Here is a 19,491-nt window from a genome sequence, read left to right as displayed (position 1 = left end):
GTCGAGGGGCATGCTATTTATCACCTTCTTAGCATGATCCATATTGGCACGCATTTTGGCCGTAGAGATCCTGGAATCCTCCTCAGAAGAGCTAGAAGAATAATCACTGCTGGAAGACACCATTATTTAGAACCAGAGACACAGAATCATGGATGTGCTAATGTCAATTTCACAACGAAATGGTAATTTTTAACTCTTACCTTTTTACGATTCCACTAACAGTAGTGATTGTAATGCAAGAGTTAACACTTCAAAACCTGCTCGTTTCTTAGAATCTACAAAAGACGAGCAAAACTCAGGTTTTCATAAAATGATGAACACTTCCACCATGTGAACATTAACCGTTGAATTATGAAAACTAAACAATATTTCGTCATAAATAATTGTTCACTTTTAAATATTACTCAAAGTCAGGCTTTGATTTTCAAAAATTTAAATAAAATAATATATATATATATATATATATATATATATATATATATATATAAACGTGAATTATTCACGTACAATAAATTTTATTATTTTGATGTGAGAAAAAAAATCACGTAAAAAAAATATCCATGGACATGTCACGGTTTTATATAAAAAAAAATTGTGAATATTCACGGTTCTATCAAAAAAAATAAAATCCTTTCATTCGTACAATCGTCCGTCTTTGAAACGAGAGTTTATTTCGATTCACACCTTTTAAGATAAAGTTTTGGTTTCCATCAAAGCTCATAAACAAAATTTTATCACTAGACACAGGTCTATGTATAAAAAAAATCTCTCTCTCCTAAGTCAGGGATTATTACTAGTTTCTTAAACTAACGATCGAACGAACATACATTTTTCAAACAAGGGTTTTCCACAAAACACACGCTTATATATGCACATGTATATATATAAATTTGACATGAACAACTCATGAAACAGCAAAAAAAATAAATAAAAAAATCCACGCACCTGATCGGCGCCGGCTGGAAGTTAGCCGGATGGTGGCGGCGAAGGTCGACGGCGTTGAGCTCCAGCGAAAAATATCCTTCCTATTAATGACGTGAAGGAGATGAAGGTGGTGGTCGGTCGTGAAGGGGAAATGAAGAAAAAAAGGGTGTTATTCCTTTTATATCAAATTTTGTTTCCAAAACCTAATTGTACAAGGACTTCTCCCCTTGGGCCCGGACCCGCGAATCCTAAATCGACCAAAGTTCCATCACCAAATCAGCGGTGCTGCACCAATTTATGCTCGTTGGATGATGCTCTATCATGCCACTGGGATCTTTGTTCAAGCCGTGGTTCTCCCATACAATCGAAAATCTGGTAACATCTTATTTTACGACTAAGTTCAATTGCTTATTTCATTTATAATTAGAAAATCACCATCCAGTGCTGACTGAGGAACATGATTTTCCCTCAATAAGCGAGGTACTTAATATAGATGGTGGATTTTCGACAAAGGTTAAAATCGTAAAACAATAATCTTACATATTCCTGATCCAGCAATCAGATGAGTATTGAGGCTCATGTCTCTCATCGAAGCATGAAAATCCATTCCACAAGAGTCTCTGACTGAGTATATTGTCTCTTAGAGCATACATGAATATGCAGTCTCTCAACTGAGGCAACGACACATTTCATGAATACTGAGCAATTTCAGTAATCACTTCTATATAGAATCGAACGATTGGACGGCTCCTAGACAACTTGTCTGCTAGTATAGAGCGATAACGTCTTCAAGATGTAACAATGTTTTCCATGACTATATAAGAAAAATATGACGCTTCAACTATCTCATATCGTTCAGTTCTTAAATAATTAATGCTCCTAGACAACTTGCTTACTAGTATAGAGTCATCAATTAATTATTTCTAGTCGTTAGATTCATCAACTGAATCCTAGAAAATATTATACATTCTTCATAATATTTCATTACTTCAATTCTCGGTTCTTCCCAGCTGTTTGAGGGTGAAAATGGGAAGCTAACAGATGGAAATCTAGCAAATGTTTCACGACTTGTATCAGAAAGTGGGAAGCTAACAGATGGAAATCTAGCAAATGTTTTCTGAGTGTTGTATCCTCCTAACCTGAACTTCTCGTTCGGTGGAAATAGGTAATGCCTATTTATACAAGTCGAAGTGATACGTACTTTGGTCTCATTAAGAAATGGAAAACAGGTGATTAAATGGGAGGACGTGGTAACCGGTAACGCTTGGAATTTATGTTCCATAAAAAAAGCGTTTCACCATTACTCCCTGTATTTACTAACTGCCTCATCCTTATGACACTTTCTTATAACGAGCGTAGTGTACGCCGCACGCTGTAAACCGCCAAACCAATACCCAATGAGCATCCCCAAGTTTGTGACATGTGTTGATGTCTCGAGTGTTTTCGTGGAAAACATCTAGCATGTTGTTGTTGTTGGCAAGTTGAGATTGGGGGTTTCCGTCTCGGTGGTGACCTTCAACGGTCGAGATTTTGCATCTTAAGAGGAAGGTAGCAGTTGATTATTGCAACCTTTCGTTTGGTAGCCATTGGCATGAAAGTATGATCAGTATGGCTTTAATATGGCCCAGTTTAGGCGCGGCTAAAAGTTAGGGTTTTGGATTTGTTTAGGCGCGACCAAACTAGGGCCAAAGGTTGCCATGTGTTAGCTGGTAACCTTGGACGGCTAAGATCTGCATCTTAGATGAAAAAGTGGCCGTTGATTGTTGCAGGCCTTCGTTTTGGTAGACGCATAGGGAAGGCCGACATGGTGGTTGGCATGCCATTGGCACATGTGGCATGGCATTCCTTGGCGCGGTTTAGCGTGGCCAAAGTTAGGGTTTTAGGCCAAAGGTTACCATGCGTTGTTTAGCGACCTTGGACGGCTAGGATTTGCATCTAGGATGGAAGGGTGTTCGTTGATCATCGCACGCCTTCGTTTTGGTAGCCGCATGGGGAAGGATGGCATGGTATGGCGCGATAAGGTGGTTGGCATGCCATTTGCACATGTGGCATGGCATGCCTTGGCGCGGTTTGGCGTGGCCAAAACGAGGGTTTTGGGCCAAAGTTTACCGTGCGTTGTTTGACGACCTTGGACGGATAGGATTCGCATCTAGGATGGAAGGGCGGTCGTTGATCGTCGCACACCTTCTTTTTGGTAGCCGCATGGGGAAGGCCGGCATGGTATGGCGCGATAAGGTGGTTGGCATGCCATTGGCACATGTGGTATGGCATGCCTTGCCGTGGTTTGGCGTGGCCAAAACTAGGGTTTTGGGCCAAAGGTTACCATGCGTTGTTTGGCGACCTTGGACGGCTAGGATTTGTATCTAGGATAGAAGGGTGGTCGTTGATCGTCGCACGCCTTCGTTTTGGTAGTCGCATAGAAAAGGCTGGCATGGTGGGGGCAAGTCTAATGACGCAGATGGCTTGGCATAGTGGGGCAAAGGGTTTGGTACGGACGGCTTGGCATGGTGGGGACAAGGCAAGGTGCCGTTGGCTTGGCATGGTGGGGCCAAGGGTTTGGCATGCCATTAGAGCACGGTGCGGCTAGCATGGTTGGGGCCAAGGCAAGGTGCGGTTGGCTTGGCATAGTGGGGCCAAGGGTTTGGCATGCCATTGGAGTATGATGCGGATAGCATGGTTGTGGCCAAGGGAAGGTGCGGTTGGCTTGGCATGGTGGGGCCAAGGGTTTGGCATGTCATTGGCGTATGGTGTGGCTAGCATGGTTGGCATGCCTTGGCGCGGTAGACGTGAATGGGATGATTTTCCATTGGCACAGTGGTGCGGCTGGCATGGTTGGCATGCCGTTGCGCGGAGATGTGGATGGCATGGTTGGCATGCCTTGGCGCGGAGATGTGACTGGCATGGTTTGCCATTGGCACACTGGTGCAGCTGGCATGCCTTGGCGCGAAGATGTGGCTTGCATGGTTTTCCATTGGCACAGTGGTGCGACTGGCATGGTTGGCATGCCTTGGCGCGGAGATGTGGGTGGCATGGTTTGCCATTGGAACAGTGGTGCGGCTCGCATGGTTGGCATGCCTTGGCGCGGTAGCATGAGAATTAGGGTTTGGCATAGATGATGTCGGCCAATGTTAAGGGTTCTGTCGTGGAACATGACACATAAAAAAGGTATCCTGGTAATTATTACATAGGCATGCTGATCGATTCAATAAATGTGCTAATGGTCATAGTGACGTCATGTCAGTTGTACGGTTTTACGATTTTAACCCTAAGCTAAAAACCACCATCAACATTAAGTCCCTGCTTAGCTCTTAACAGGAGCATTGTTGTGAGGTAAGCATAAGATGGTGACAAGCAAAGAAAAAAATCGAAACGACAAGTCGTGGAAAGATGGTAAGGAAGGTCCGTCTAACCTTTTTGAGAGGTAAGGAAAGTCCATGATCCTCGTGTTTGGCGGCCTTGCGTAGATTCTATTCGTGGTGTAGACCGTGAAGTGGTGAGATGAAGATCGTCGGCTTAGTCTAGCTATGCATCACCTTGGCTGGGTTAGGGAACATCATGATACTGGCTTGGCGAGTTGTCGGTGTTGGTGCGTCAAGTCATGGCACAGACGGCTTGGCATGGTGGGGCCAAGGCAATGGCGTAGTTTGGTGAGGCAAAGAATGCGCGAACGGCTTGGAATGTGGGGCTAAAGCATGGAGCGGTCCTGGCGAGGCAAGCATGGAGTACGGCTTGGCGTGGTGGGGCCAAGGCAATGGCACGGACGGTCTTGGCATGGTGATTGGTCTTCGGGGGCCCGGTTGCCTCTTTTCCTTACTTGACTCAAATAGGAAGTCCTTTCCTTATTCAAATCCCCAAGTATCACGCCTATAAAAGGAGGGCCGACCTCTCCTTTTACTTCACACCTATATTTTTTTATTCTGGACGTGTGGTAACAGTAAAGCGGACGAGCGAATCCCAGGTATGTCTTCCAACAGTTCCTCTTTAACTTGCTTTTCTTGTTTTTTTTTTGTGTTAGTGAAAACCCTAGATGTAGGCGTACCTTTTCATGAACTTGTAGAAATGTTGTACTTCTTCATTGGTATGAATCCTAGCCGTAGGTATGCTTTGCACGAACTTATAGTAACATTTAGGCGTGAATACCGTAGTGATGTTGGCTGCCTCAATTACCGTGCAAAGTAGGCATGCATGAGCTGGTAATTGTCATTCCATTCCCACGAAAACCTAGCTTCTAGGGTTTACTCATTTTTCCTGGTGTGACCGTGTGTATGGTTCCCATGGTGGGGCGCGCCTCCTCGGCCGGGCGCAAATTTCCCGTTGCAGGGTATGGTCTTGGCATGAGGTAGTGATGCAAGGTCTGTTAGTCCCCATTTCTTTGCCTATGCGTATTATGACTTTGAAACAAATTGGCTTGCATCCAGGATGGATCTCCTGTGTCTGATAAAATAATTTCCATGTACTTTCCGTAATAATTTCTCTTCGTATTGTTCCATTGTAGTTATTTCGAAGGTGGAAGTAGCGTGAGAGAATTTTCGTTAGGATGTCATTTGAGAAAAGTTATGCTGTACCGAAAGATGTTGGAAATTCCAAGCCGAACATATATGATGATTTCTTTACAACATCCGATACGATTAGGAGAAATCATCCCAAGTATGTGTTGATTCTTCTGTCTGGTCCGGAAAGTGAAGGAGAGGCCCGGTCGGTTAAAGCCAGGAGGTGTAATAATGTTTTGTCTTCAGAGGAAAGAGTATCATGCTTCTCCTATTGAGTTTAAAATCTCTGTAAGTCTGTTGCGTCCCTTTGAGAAATGGATGTGATTCATGATGAGCCAGGAATGTGTAAAAACCAGTTTGACCAAGGCGTAGATCATTGATGCTGTCGAGGCTTCCGCAGTGCTTCAAATTAGGAAAGATATTCCAGGCTTGGTTGCTTTTATTTCTAGATGGTGTCCAGACACTCACACGTCCATATCCAGGTGGGGTGAATGACTATCTCCTTAGAGAGCGTGGCCGTGTTGCTGAACCTTCCTGTAATAGAAACCTCGATGTCAAATTGTCTGCAGATGAAGAAGAAATGCGTTCCGCTCTAGTTGCGAAATCAAAAGGATTCGTTCGGAAAGAAAACGAGACGAGGTGCTTCTATGGCTGGTGGGTGTCTCAGTGGTTTCCCGATGGGTTGGAGCCGAATCAGAAGAATAGTACGCTTCATGTCGCGGCGTTCTTGTCTCTTTGGTTATCCAGAGATATTTTCGATGACGGCTCAGGTAAGAAGAAGATAAGACAGGAACTTATCAAGTTTGCCATAAAATTGGCAAAAAGTGTCGTTCTCCCTATTGGCAGTTTGTTTCTTGGTTCTCTGTACACACACTTGGATCAGCTGGTCTCGGACATGTGTTCTTCAAATGGTTACATGAAAGTGGATTCGTATATTCATGCCGCCTTTCTCCAAGCGTGGATGTGGGAGCACTTCTAAAGGTATGCTCCAAAACCGTTGGCCGTACTTCCCGAGTCTTGGGATGGCTCTAGGATACTGCGCTGGTCGAATAGGAGCCCAAAGATTGGTTCGAACCTGGTTGGATTCCTTGACAACTCGCACACGGTAAATTTTCGTCCATGGGCTCCGGTGCATGCGTCCATAACTCAGATCAGTACCTTTTCTCCTGCTCCGAGCATGTCTTTGTCTTCTGATAAAGAGGATATGAGTGTTGGAGAGATGGTGTTCATGCGAAGCTGCACGCCCGGTTATGTGCCGTCTTTCTTTCGAGGATCTTGCAAAGCAGTCTCTTACAATATCGATAGGGCGTCTTGACATATGGGTTTTGACCAAGGGGTCCCACTTGTTCGTCAGTCGGTTGTTCCAGAAGTCTCGTTGCCAACTGTTCTCGATGCTACTGTTCTTGTGTCGGGTAAAAGTCTCCCTTTCCTGCTTGCGGAGCGAAATCCATCAACAACCTCCAAATATAACATATTTTGGACGGATGAGTTTCTCGTTTTCTATGGATTCGTGAATGATGTGGTAGAAAACCGTCGCGGTAAGCCTTCTCCTGCGGTTTTAGCGGAGCATCCACTGCTGAGGGATCCTTCTTCGCCCAAGCAAAAATCTGTTAGCCCAAATGCAGATAGTACCCAACTGAAGGAGAGAATATATAAAAGTCGTGCAGATGATTCCCAGTCAGTTTCGACAGCCCTACCGACTTTCAGTTTATCCAATATGCGGGTACGTGTGATTTTCCTCTTGACTTTAGTTGGATCGTGTATATCCTTGTTTCTTTCCTGAGTATCCGTATTTGTATCTTGCCTAGGGTCTCAGCAGCGTGAACGCCTTTACCAAACTTGCAAGTATTCAGAAAACATCGCTTCTCGAGACGGAGGGTGGCAGTGCCGAGCCTATCCGTGGCGATGGGGAACCCGAGAAGGATGACAGCTCAGAGTTCAGTGATGGCGAAAGTAGTTCTTCCGACAGCAGTGCTGAATCTTCCTCTAGCCAGTCTGAAAGCGAATCAGTGAATCTCCCGCATGTTTTTTTTCTTTCTTTCTCTTTGGAAAATATCTAATCCGTGATGTCATTAGGGTAAACCGTTTCCGAAGATGGCCCTGAGACAGAGACTGGTGGTGATACCGCTTTGTCTCCAATTGTGGCAGCCGCAACGGGCGACCTTGGAATGGATGTTGATCAAGATGAAAATGCCGTTGTGACTCAGACAATGGGGAGTACTCCAGTGGCCGCAGATGCAATTGTCGTTAGGAATCCCTTGTCGTCTGCTGATGTAGACGCGGGCGCCACTTTTAACCCTTCATACCTGGTTCCTTATTCGGATCATGTGTTGACCGGGGGATTTAGCGTGCCATCCAAACATGCGGCGCTATACACCAAGATATGGGAAAGCTACGGACATATCGCCACGACCAAGAAGGTTACTAGTCGATTTGCGTTGGTTAAGCGTGTGGAGGATTCTTTGTCTTCGATTGAAGACATGTGCAACGTGACCGGTAATACTGTTTCTGAGGACGTAATCTCGAGCTGGAGGTTCCATCGTCACATGTGTGTAAACTTCGAGTTCAATGTTCCTTGGTTCGTTGAAGGTTTCTCTGAGGTTGAAAAGTTGCTAGTCGAAACAGTCGAAGGTCCTTCTGCGGATATGGTGAAGAAGCAGGAAGCGGAAGTCGAAAAATTGTCCAGGAAGCTTAAGTTGAAGAGGGCGGCTCTCCAAAGCACGAAGGAGGCTCTTGCTAAGAAGAGCAAGACATTGTTGAAAAACTTTCCTTCAATGTATTTCTGTCTTTTGAACTTCTTATTTTTAGGTTTTTTTTTTTGAAAGGCAAATGAAACGCCTAGTTTATGGTTTTGATTTCCTGTATTCTTGGGTTGATAGACAAATGTTACCTTGAGGGTTTTGGATTATTCGTTTGGAATGAATTATTTTGGAATGGATTGTTTTGGGAATGTTGTCTTGATTACGATTGCAAGTGACGCAAACATCCCAGGAAAACCATGGAACTGTGAGCGTTGCATGTCGGTAGATGACATGGGGTGAAACATAACATGTCTATCGGTTTCATCATTCCCGTGAAAACTTGAAATATAAAACCATGTATTTTGTCTAGGTAAGACTTACTCGGTTTTTCAGGTCTCCTGATTAAAAGGGAATCTTCCGGGTGTAAGACTGAGTTTTACGGGAGGCACCGCTGGAAAATCCCCAGTCGTCTCATCTGATAGTCGTCGATCCATGGTTGGATCATTCGCTTTTAACCTCTAGGCAGTCCCCAGTCATCTCTCGCGTGTCAAGACTGATAATCGGGTCGTCTGCTAATTGAGTCGTCGATCCCTGAGCGAATCGCCTGCTTCTATCGCCTTGATGTCTGGGTCGAAGCATGAGATCGATGGTCAAAAATTGGTATTGTAACCGAATGATCAATCTCCCACTGTGGTCGCCAATTATTTGAGGGTGAAAACGGTTTCTGCTGATTTTGGTAATTTCGGGTGTGTGGGTGAGAAACAAATTTAAACCCTAAACAATGTACTGCAAGGGAGTACTTTAGATTCGAGAGATCAATCTGTACAAATCCGTCATAAACCAAGAAATGGCCGTTCCAGACTTGCTTCAGTCACAAAGTGAAGGAGAAGGGTTGGTTTTGAGGAGGGAAGCGAAGAAAGTGTTGAGACCAGAATTGTTGATTCTGTAAGAGCAGTTGTTTCACGACTTGTATTAGAAAGTGGGAAGCTAACAGATGGAAAGCTAGCAAATTTTTTCTGAGTGTTGTATCCTCCTAACCTGAACTTCTCGTTCGGTGGAAATAGTTAATGCCTATTATACAATTCGAAGTGAAACGTACTCTGGTCTCATTAAGAAATGAAAAATGGGTGAGTAAATGGGAGGAGGTGGTAACCAGTAACGCTTGGAATTGATGTTCTATAAAAGGAAGCGTTTCACCATTACTCCCTGTATTTACTAACCGCCTCATCCTTATGACACTTTCTTATAACGAGCGTAGTGTACGCCGCACGCTGTAAATCGCCAAACCAATACCCAATGAGCATCCCCTAGTTTGTGACATGTGTTGATGTCTTGAGTGTTTTCGTGGAAAACATGTGGCATGTTGTTGTTGTCTGGCAAGTTGAGCTTGGGAGACTTTCCGGCTCGGTGGTGACCTTCAACGGTCGAGATTTTGCATCTTAATAGGAAGGTAGCCGTTGATTATTGTAACCTTTCGTTTGGTAGCCAGTGACATGAAAGTATGATCAATATGGATTTAATATGGCACAGTTTAGGTGCGGCCAAAAGTTAGGGTTTTGGCTTTATTTAGGCGCGAGTGCGCGACCAAACTAGGGCCAAAGGTTTCTATGTGTTAGCGGGTAACCTTGGACGGCTAAGATCTGCATATTAGATGAAAAAGTGGCCGTTGATTGTTGCAGGCCTTCGTTTTGGTAGCCGCATGGGGAAGGCCGGCATGGTATGGCGCGGCAAGGTGGTTGGCATGCCATTGTCACATGTGGCATGGCATGCCTTGGCGCGGTTTGGCGTGTCCAAAACTAGGTTTTGGGCCAAAGGTTACCATGCGTTGTTTGGCGACCTTGGACGGCTAGGATTTGCATCCAGGATGGAAGGGTGGCCGTTGATCGTCGCACGCCTTCGTTTTGGTAGCCGCATGGGGGAAGGATGGCATGGTATGGCGCGACAAGGTGGTTGGCATGCCATTGGCACATGTGGCATGGCATGCCTTGGGGCGGTTTGGCGTGGCCAAAACTAGGTTTTGGGCCAAAGGTTACCATGCGTTGTTTGGCGACCTTGGACAGCTAGGATTTGCATCTAGGATGGAAGGGTGGCCGTTGATCATCGCACGCCTTTGTTTTGGTAGCCGCATGGGGAAGGCCGGCATGATATGGCGCGGAAAGGTGGTTTGCATGCCATTGGCACATATGGCGTGGCATGGCATGGCATGCCTTGGCGCGGTTTGGCGTGGCCAAAACTAGGGTTTTGGCCAAAGGTTACCATGCGTTGTTTGGCGACCTTGGACGACTAGGATTTGCATATAGGATGGAAGGGTGTCCGTTGATCGTCGCACGGCTTCGTTTTGGTATCCGCATAGGGAAGACTGGCATGGTGGGGCCAAGGCCAATGGCGCGGATGGCTTGGCATAGTGGGGCCAAGGGTTTGGTACGGACGGCTTGGCATGGTGGGGCCAAGGAAAGGTGCGGTTGGCTTGGCATGGTGTGGCTAAGGGTTTGGCATGTCATTGGTGCACGGTGCGGCTAGCATGGTTGGGGCCAAGGCAAGCTGCGGTTGCCTTGGCATGTGGGGCATGGGTTTGGCATGCCATTGGCGTATGGTGCGGCTAGCATGGTTGGGGCCAAGGCAAGGTGTGGTTGGCTTGGCATGGCGGGGCCAAGGGTTTGGAATGCCATTGGCGTATGGTGCGGCTAGCATGGTTGGCATGCCTTGGCGCGGTAGACGTGGCTGGAATGGTTTTCCAATGGCACATTGGTGCGGCTGGCATGGTTGGCATGCCTTGGCGCGGAGATGTGGCTGGCATGGTTTGCCATTGGCACAGTGGTGCGGATGGCATGGTTGGCATGCCTTGGCGCGGAGATGTGTGTGGCATGGTTTTCCATTGGCACAGTGGTGCGGCTGGCATGGTTGGCATGCCTTGGCGCGGTAGCATGAGAATTAGGGTTTGGCATAGATGATGTCGGCCAATGTTAAGGGTTCTGCCGTGGAACATGACACATAAAAAAAGGTACCCTGGTAATTCTTACATAGACATGCTGATCGATTCACTAAATGTGCTAATGGTCATAGTGATGTCATGTCAGTTGTACGGTTTTACGATTTTAAACCTAAGCTAAAATCCACCATCAACACCAGCAGAATTCCATGAGTTAGTAATAAATATTCAACGTACGGGCATATGAGTGCCTATCGACTAAGCCCCGACCAAAATAGTGGTATTCAACAATGCACTAAACGAGCACTTGAATGCACGAACGAGCATTCAAAAATACGAAGGAACGATGAACCTATGCAAAATAAGAAGAAAAATAATAATAAAAAAATATTAGCTAAGAAGCTAGGAGACTGGGCCCACCGGCTGGCCAGTCACGCCGTGGCCAGTCCCACGCCTAATTCTATATTTTATTTTATTTTATTATTTTTCCTTGATCTCTTGAAAATCCCTTGATTTGAACAAAACTCCTTCGTCTTAAGGAAACTCCTTAATTTCATGATATTTCCTTCAAATCATGAAAATAATATAAAATTGGGAAAGGTCCACGGGACTGGGCCACTAGCTGGCCGGCCATGCTCTAACCATGCCGGTCCCACACGTTTCTTTATTTTATGTTATTATTATTATTGTTTCCTTGATCTCATGGAAACTCCTTTGTTTCAACAAACTCCTTAATGTCATGATAGTTCCTTCAAATCATGAAAATAATATAAAATTACATAAAATTGGGAAAGGTGTCACGGGATCGGGTTTGTTAGCCGGCCGAACATGCCCTAGCCGTGGCCGGTCCCACACCTTGTAATCCCTTATTTTATTATTATTTCCATCATCTCATGGAAATTACTTAATCTTATGAAACTCCTCAGTTTCATGATATTTCCTTCACACCAACTTGGGTTTTGGTCTGGAGGTCTACGGAACGTGTGTTCATACACAGGATGAGAATGTGAGCAAGTCGTGCAAGCAGTTAGAGGATTTAGCAAAGTAGTGGGTAGAAAATCAACCAAGTCTCCGCACGATAAGCAACTGGTTTTAACACGATTTCCACTTCCCTACTCTTTGACTCCAGCAACTGTCACACTTCATGGGATCAAGGTTTCTACAATTCCTGCAATATAAATAAGTCCCTGAATCATGATTGAAGAACAAGAGAATCTTCCGTCAAAACAGACAACGAGAGAAAAAGAACTCACCGTCTGAGCAATCACTCTCAACTGAGTAAATTCAATCATTCAGAACTTCTTTACGCAGAATACACAACACACCTACAATTCTTGATCACCATTGATCTCACACATTTCTCTACTTCCCACCTACAGATCGACCCATCCTCTCTTGTGACCGAATTGACTCTGGAACGACCATTGTCTTGGTTTAGGCCAGAGTCATACAGATTGATCTCTCGAATCTAAGCACTCACTTCTTGTAGTGTATCTGTGTGAGGTTGAGCAGTTTGCTCGGTTCAAGGAGTCTCCCCCGCACGGTCGTCTCCTCAATTGCTTAAAAACCAGCAAATCGTTTTGCCCCATCTACTGCAGTATATAGCTGTCGCAAATCGATCGTGTCCGTCCAACTTAGCTAGCCTAATTCGACGGCTTAGATTACGTTTTAAACGATCAAGGGGGTGCACATGAGTTCACCGCCGATCCAATTTTATCCCCACTCCATCGACTTTACCAAGGGAAGTCAATGGCATGACACACCGCTTGATTGAAATAGGGTGAACATGGACGTCTCTAAACCCTAATTAGCATTTGAGGCAACCCACTACTGTCGCAAATCGATCGCGACCATCCATATTCGCCAGCCTATTTGAGTGGCTTAGATCTAATTTTAGATGGCCCTAGAGGTATCAACGTGCACATCAGCGGCATGTCTTTATGCATGGCCTATCGACCTGCTTGAACTAGAGCACAACGCTTGAAATCGCTTAGCCAAAGTAGGGTTGGCCGCGCGGCCCCTAAAACCCTAAATTACATCAATGGCAATAAACAACTACCGCAAATCATCTCGTCCATCCAACTTATCTATCTTAGTTGGATGGTGTGGATTTATTTTAAGAAAACCAACAAAGTAGCAATGTGATCACCGGCCGTCCCTCCTCCACAGGGAGCGATTAACCAAGTGATAGCTATGCCACAGAGTCCTCACACGATCACCCAAAGATGGCCGGTCGTGTTACTTTTAAGACGCTCAATCCGTGACTGATTCGATCGATCTCAAAAATGGCAATGCTTTAAGCACATCGATTATTTTTAGCTGCTTATTCGAAAGCGATGCTTTATGTACATCGATTATAAGCAATGCTTTACAAATGTTGATTTCACGAATAACTTATCAATTAACCCAAAAGCACTATGTGATGATTTTAGCGGCAAGTCACATGACTTGACCCATTCACTCGAGACATCAAACATGTCACAAACTGGGGGATGCTCACTGGGGTATTAGTCTGGCAGCTTATAGCATGCGGCGTGCAACACGCCCATTATAAGAAAGTGTCAGAAAGCAGGGTAGTTAGTGACGGCAATAGGTAGTGGGTGTAAACTAACCCGTCTCTTTCATAGTGGGAACGTGGTTTCTGGAATTTACACACGACCCCACTTCTCCATCACTCAAACATTCCCACTTTCTACGAGGTCAAGGTGCATTCAAAATATGACTTGTATAAATAGGTTCTACCTATTTCAACCAAGAGGACAAGTGTTATCAACAAAGTATCCAGAAAACACCCAAAAATGATAGCTTACATTATGTAAGACAGTTCCACATTCTGATACAAGTCATAAACAACTATTTTGATCTCAAACACCTTCTTCGCTTCCCTCCCTAAGATCAACCCTTCTCCTTCACTTTGTGACCGAATTTAATCTGGAACGACCATTTATTGGTTTATGCCAGAGTTTTAAAGATTGATCCCTCGAATCTAAAAGTACTCCCGTGTAGTGCATTTGTTTAGGGTTCTAATTATTTTCTCATCAACACACCCAAATTTACTAAAAACAGCAGAATCTGTTTTTACCCTCAAACAACTGGTGACCACAGTTGGAGATTGATCTCTCGGTTGCAAAATCTGTTTCTCAATATTCATTCCAGTTTTCTGAATTTCAAAAGGGTGGATCTTAGATCCAATTCAATCGTTAAATTCAATTTAGGTTCAACAAACAATTTCAATTCCGGTGTTCCATTCGCTAAGAAGCTTCACAAAAATATTTTTTCAAGCAATGCTACTGGAAATGCCTTGGATAGCTGAGCACCAGTAAATCTCCCAGATGAAAGGACCAGAAAGCTGCGTGAAGACACAAGAAGACGTGACTACTACTTAGAAGAACGCAACGGATTCTCTCGAGATATGGATGGAGCAACCGCCTTTTCTGTAACACCACAAGTGTTATATGGAGCAAGCCAGAAATGCCTCAAAGGGTCCCCACCCGGAAAGACAAAGTGAATATTCGCGTAGCCGTTGTTCCAGTATGGAGATAGTCGACAACAAATCTCAACACCAGTGGAGTCCTAGGAAGACACCTGCAGAGATCACAAAAGAAAAGGTTTATCTTTATTCCACCACTGCTACCAATTTAAGGTCGGGAGTATCCGCTATCACTTCATCAACAAAATGTGTAGATCCAGAATATGGCGTAATTCCGAGAATTCATACATCTATAATAACAAAGGAGGCTTGACACATCTTCAAATCATCATAAAGGGTTCGCCTATTATGTCAACCAGGACAACAGCGAGCCCGAGACATCTTCAGATCTACTGGAGCTGACACCTCAAGAGAGCAGTCTCAAGAAGATGACGATGCCAGCGTAATCACGTCGATAAAGAATCCACAACCAAGATAACCTCACGCAGAGGAGATCTGAGAAATTGCTGTACCAAAAGGACTCGCGTCTCCCGTATTTCCTTTGCCCAGGGAATGCTGAAGAAGAAATATTTCTTTGTGTCTGGGAAAATCACTCTATCAGACTCAGGAAGAATGTTTCATCGAAACAACGAACATCCAAATGATTATGTCAAGAGATTCAGAATTCAGGCACTGGATTGTCACGATCCAAATGTGATTGAACAACGATTGGTGGAATTATGCATTAATAGGATGGTACCTGCCTATGGTGTTATGCTGGAAAATATGTGTTTTCAGGCATCCTCTGAACTCCGTGAAGCTGCTAAACGCTCAGCTACAACAACACCTGCCCTGCTAGAAAGAACCAAGCCTGCCAGGAATGAAGAGCCTCATGATATTCGTGGAAGCATACATCTCACCAACAGGCAATACAACCTTGAGCCTTCTGTAAGCATTTTCACTGAAGCAGCAAGAGGAAAACCACCGAGATACAATATCATGCGCGTCCAAAACCGCCAACTCCAACTCCAGTACCACATGCACGACTGTCACAATGATAAAACAACGTCCAAGATATACCATATCTGGCTCGACGGAAACAACATCGGTGAGGGACGCTTTCTGAATTTCGTCTCCCGTAGAAGAAGTAGTTGCATTACCGAAGGAGGTTGCACCCGGGACTTAAGAGGCACATACAAACTCTTTATGTAAATAGATTCATCGTATTTGCACAACCTGTTAGTTAAATCATTCGCATGAGGGAACTTCCCTACTCTTTAAAGACACGATCCAAATATGATAAAGGCAAAGGAGTGTGGCTGGGACTGCTCAGCACTACCCATTTCAAAGATGCTGAATTTAGAAAGACGCAAGCACGCTATCATTATGATTCTAAGATGTCCAAAGACGAGTACATACTCAAGAGAGAAGACGTATTGTCAAAGACCAGTGATATGCATGGACGTCTATGAAACGCAACATATACGCAAATACGGCCTCATGATCAGTAACTCGTACGATCCTCATCAATATAGGGTTCAACTCCAACTCTCATCCAAATTATTTCCTCAGAAACCCAGCGTGACAACATCTATCAATTCGAAAGCTCAGTGGATACTCGTGGGCAGGGGACTGTCTCCGTCGTTTCCATTCCATGAGGCAACATCAAGTAAGTTATCGGCTCCATCATTTTCTTCTCCATCTAATAATGAGACAAGATCTACCACTATATGAAGACTGCAAAGTTCGTGCCCGTATCTATCACGCCACTCCAATCTCTTCTGATCACAGCTGCTGCCAAGAACCGTTGTTGCTCGTTTGTTGATACCAGCCCGAGCTTCACCATAGAAACAACCACTAAGGACAGAGGTAATCCGAACTTCTGCATATTTTATTTTCCCATGGAAAAGTAATAGAGTCACAGAGGCGATATGGAGATGTCTTTATTATGGTCAACCCACCGGCCATACAAGATAGAACCATATAAATCACGCTTGGGGACTAAGGCTTAACAAGGAATCCCTTCACTATCAAGGACCTTTCAACCCAGAAGAGACGGTCAACCAAGAAGCCATAACCATGACAAGGTTACCACTTTTCAAAGATGCAGCGTAAGAGTATCATCACCTTCCTGTTTGGAAGGCGCCTGAACGACAAGAAGTATTTGGTTCAGCTATGCATAAGCATTGTTATCAATGAAGAATCAAAGAGGAAAGTCGTGCCTCAGCAAGCCAGACCGACCGAATCATGCCTACCACAAAACTCAGTGACGCATACCCAAGGCCTACACGAAGCTGCGCATCAACAACCACATCGCTGACAAATTCAGATTCAGTGTTTCTAGATTTCCAATTTCCTATGGGAGGGGTACATGGGCTTCCAAAAGTTTGGATACAATACATATCTATCAAGAGCGACTCTCTCCCATTGATCAACAAATGACGAATCCAAAAGATTGCCGCCTTCATCAATTCGTCAACCTCCTTACCGACAAATACAGTAGAAGTACATCTTTCAAGAGAAAATAAGCTCTGGATAATTACACCTGGGGACTTCCAGCACATGATGCCTTCACATCCCTCAACCACTTTATTTCTAATATCAGCATCATCAATGTTGAAGCTTTACGAGGCGCAGAAATTTCTCAACATGAAGACGTACATGTGCATCAAAGACTCCAAAAGCACAAGTCGGAGATATTTTCACATATCCAGCCATGCCATCGAATATGAATTGTAATTGGGGACTGCTCATCGCATCCCATTCTATACAACCATCCAAGATTCAGAAGACGGTTCAAAAGATGTCGCTTGGAACGAAGTCCTTGAAGATTCGCGGCACAACTTCCATCCTTCTACATACCTAGTCGGCACGCCACAAATATTCAAGAAGCGTGTAATCTTCAAGGGGAATATCAAACAAAAGAATGGGAGAGCTCAGGTTGTAAAATCATGTACACAGTCTCTACTCTAACCTTACCGAAGAGCGCTATGTCCAAAGTTTCAAGATATTGCAAGATCTTTCTAAGAATTTGGATTTCTTAGTTGGGAGATTTCATTCATTCATCCAACTGGAAACATAAAATCATAAAAGCAGCATGAATGAGGGATTATTATTCGACCAAGCCCTGGCTCCAGCCGTATGAAACAAAGACTACTAAACATCAAAGAAGTGTCATCAACGCCAGGGCCAATGACATCTTTACTAGAATCCTCTCCAGGAGCTGCTTCAACATCCTCTCCGGTAGCCGCTTCAACATCCTCTCGAGCCGCTTCAACATCCTTTTAGGAAGCTACATCAACGTTTTCTTTGGGAGCTGCTTCAACATCTTTTTCAGAAATTGCTTCAGCAACCTTTTAAGGATATTCCTCATGATAGGGATCGTCCACATCAGAGTGGAGGATTATGACGTCGTCATGAATAGGGTATTCATGTTTATCCAGGAGTTCATGTTATGCTCCACCCTCCTTCACTTTATACGGGAAGCAAACCTTTCATCCCTAACACTTGTTAGCTGAGATGCTTCATCACGCCTCCATTTTTCCTCCATGCTAACCGAATCCAGGAAAGCTTGGACACGCTCTCGAACGATACTCAGATGTACAAGGGACTTGGAATGCAGCTTGAGATCCCAACCAACCGTATTCCTAATCTTCCTGGGGCTAACCGACATCATGCTAAGGGAACGCTCACCTGGACACCTCTTGAATGTGACATGTCCCAAGGACAGGACGACCCATCTCTCCTGGTAACATCTAACTTTGTCTCATAAGTTTTATCTTTATTTGTCACCATCTAGTGCTTACCCCGCAACAACGTCACTGTTACGTACTAAGCAGGGGACTTAATGTTGATGGTCGTTTTTAGTTAAAGGGCTAAAATCGTAAAACCTGTACTTAATGCGATGTCATCCTGCAAAGGAACAAAATCCATTTAAAAGCAATGAGTGAAAAAAAACCTATTCGCTCATTGAGCAATTCAATTTATATATACATATGAAATTTACTCCGAATGGTGAGTGTGGCAACAATCCCAAATATTCTGTGATTTTTATTCGCTAATGCATGACTTGCCTAGTATTTTCCTACGCTATGTTCCTAGCCAAACTCTCAATATTGACATGACATGGCGATTGAATGTTCACTCTCAGCAGAGTAGCATGAATCTTCTGAAGTGCCAGTGTTGAGATCTGCATAGAAATACTCACATAGGCTGCATCACTCTCTGACAAAGAGAATTTTTTGTATCGATGCGCTTTTAAGCTAGCTCGATCGAATATGCCTAAATTCCTTAAGAAAAATATAGACTGTTAATATCAGTCTCAGAAATGATCATTGCCACACGATTTGGCCGCGTATTTCAGCAAGCGTAGACTACTCCTAGCAGAACTAGGTAATCACCATAGTGACCACTGGCGGGCCACTAGTGCCCTAGACGATCGAGTCTTATTTTACTCATGCACAAGTGATTCAAACGCCAACCCCAAACATGGGTGGTCACGCTGTTGAAGGAAAGCTCAAACGAGCTAGACCGCCCGAGACAGTCTCAGAAGCATCACGACCGTCCAACTTCTCCAGCCTAGTTGGACGGTTTGGATCTTCCTACAAACGATTAAGGAAGTGCTGGCATGTTAATTGGCGGCCCAACTTTCCCCTTGGTCAATCGACTTGTCTGCGGCAAGCCTATAAGGTTCTCAACCGCTTTCCCAAACTCGAACAAACACGCTGTGTCCAAAACCCTAATTTGCGTCGCGACAGTATACAACTGTCGCAAATCGATCGTTTCCGTCCAACTTAGATAGCCTAATTGGACGGATTAGATTACGTTTCAAACGATCAAGGGGCTGCACATGAGTTCACCACCGGACCAATTTTATCCCCACGCGATCGACTTGACCAAGGGAATTCAATCACATGCCAAACCGCTTGATTGAATTAGGGTGAACGTGGCCGTCTCTAAACCCTAATTAGCGTGTGCGGAAACCCACTAATGACGCAA

This window comes from Papaver somniferum, chromosome 11 (assembly GCF_003573695.1).
Source record: "Papaver somniferum cultivar HN1 chromosome 11, ASM357369v1, whole genome shotgun sequence".
Taxonomy (NCBI): domain Eukaryota; kingdom Viridiplantae; phylum Streptophyta; class Magnoliopsida; order Ranunculales; family Papaveraceae; genus Papaver; species Papaver somniferum.
The sequence above is the reverse complement of the archived record's forward strand: the minus strand, read 5'-3'. Positions refer to the sequence as shown.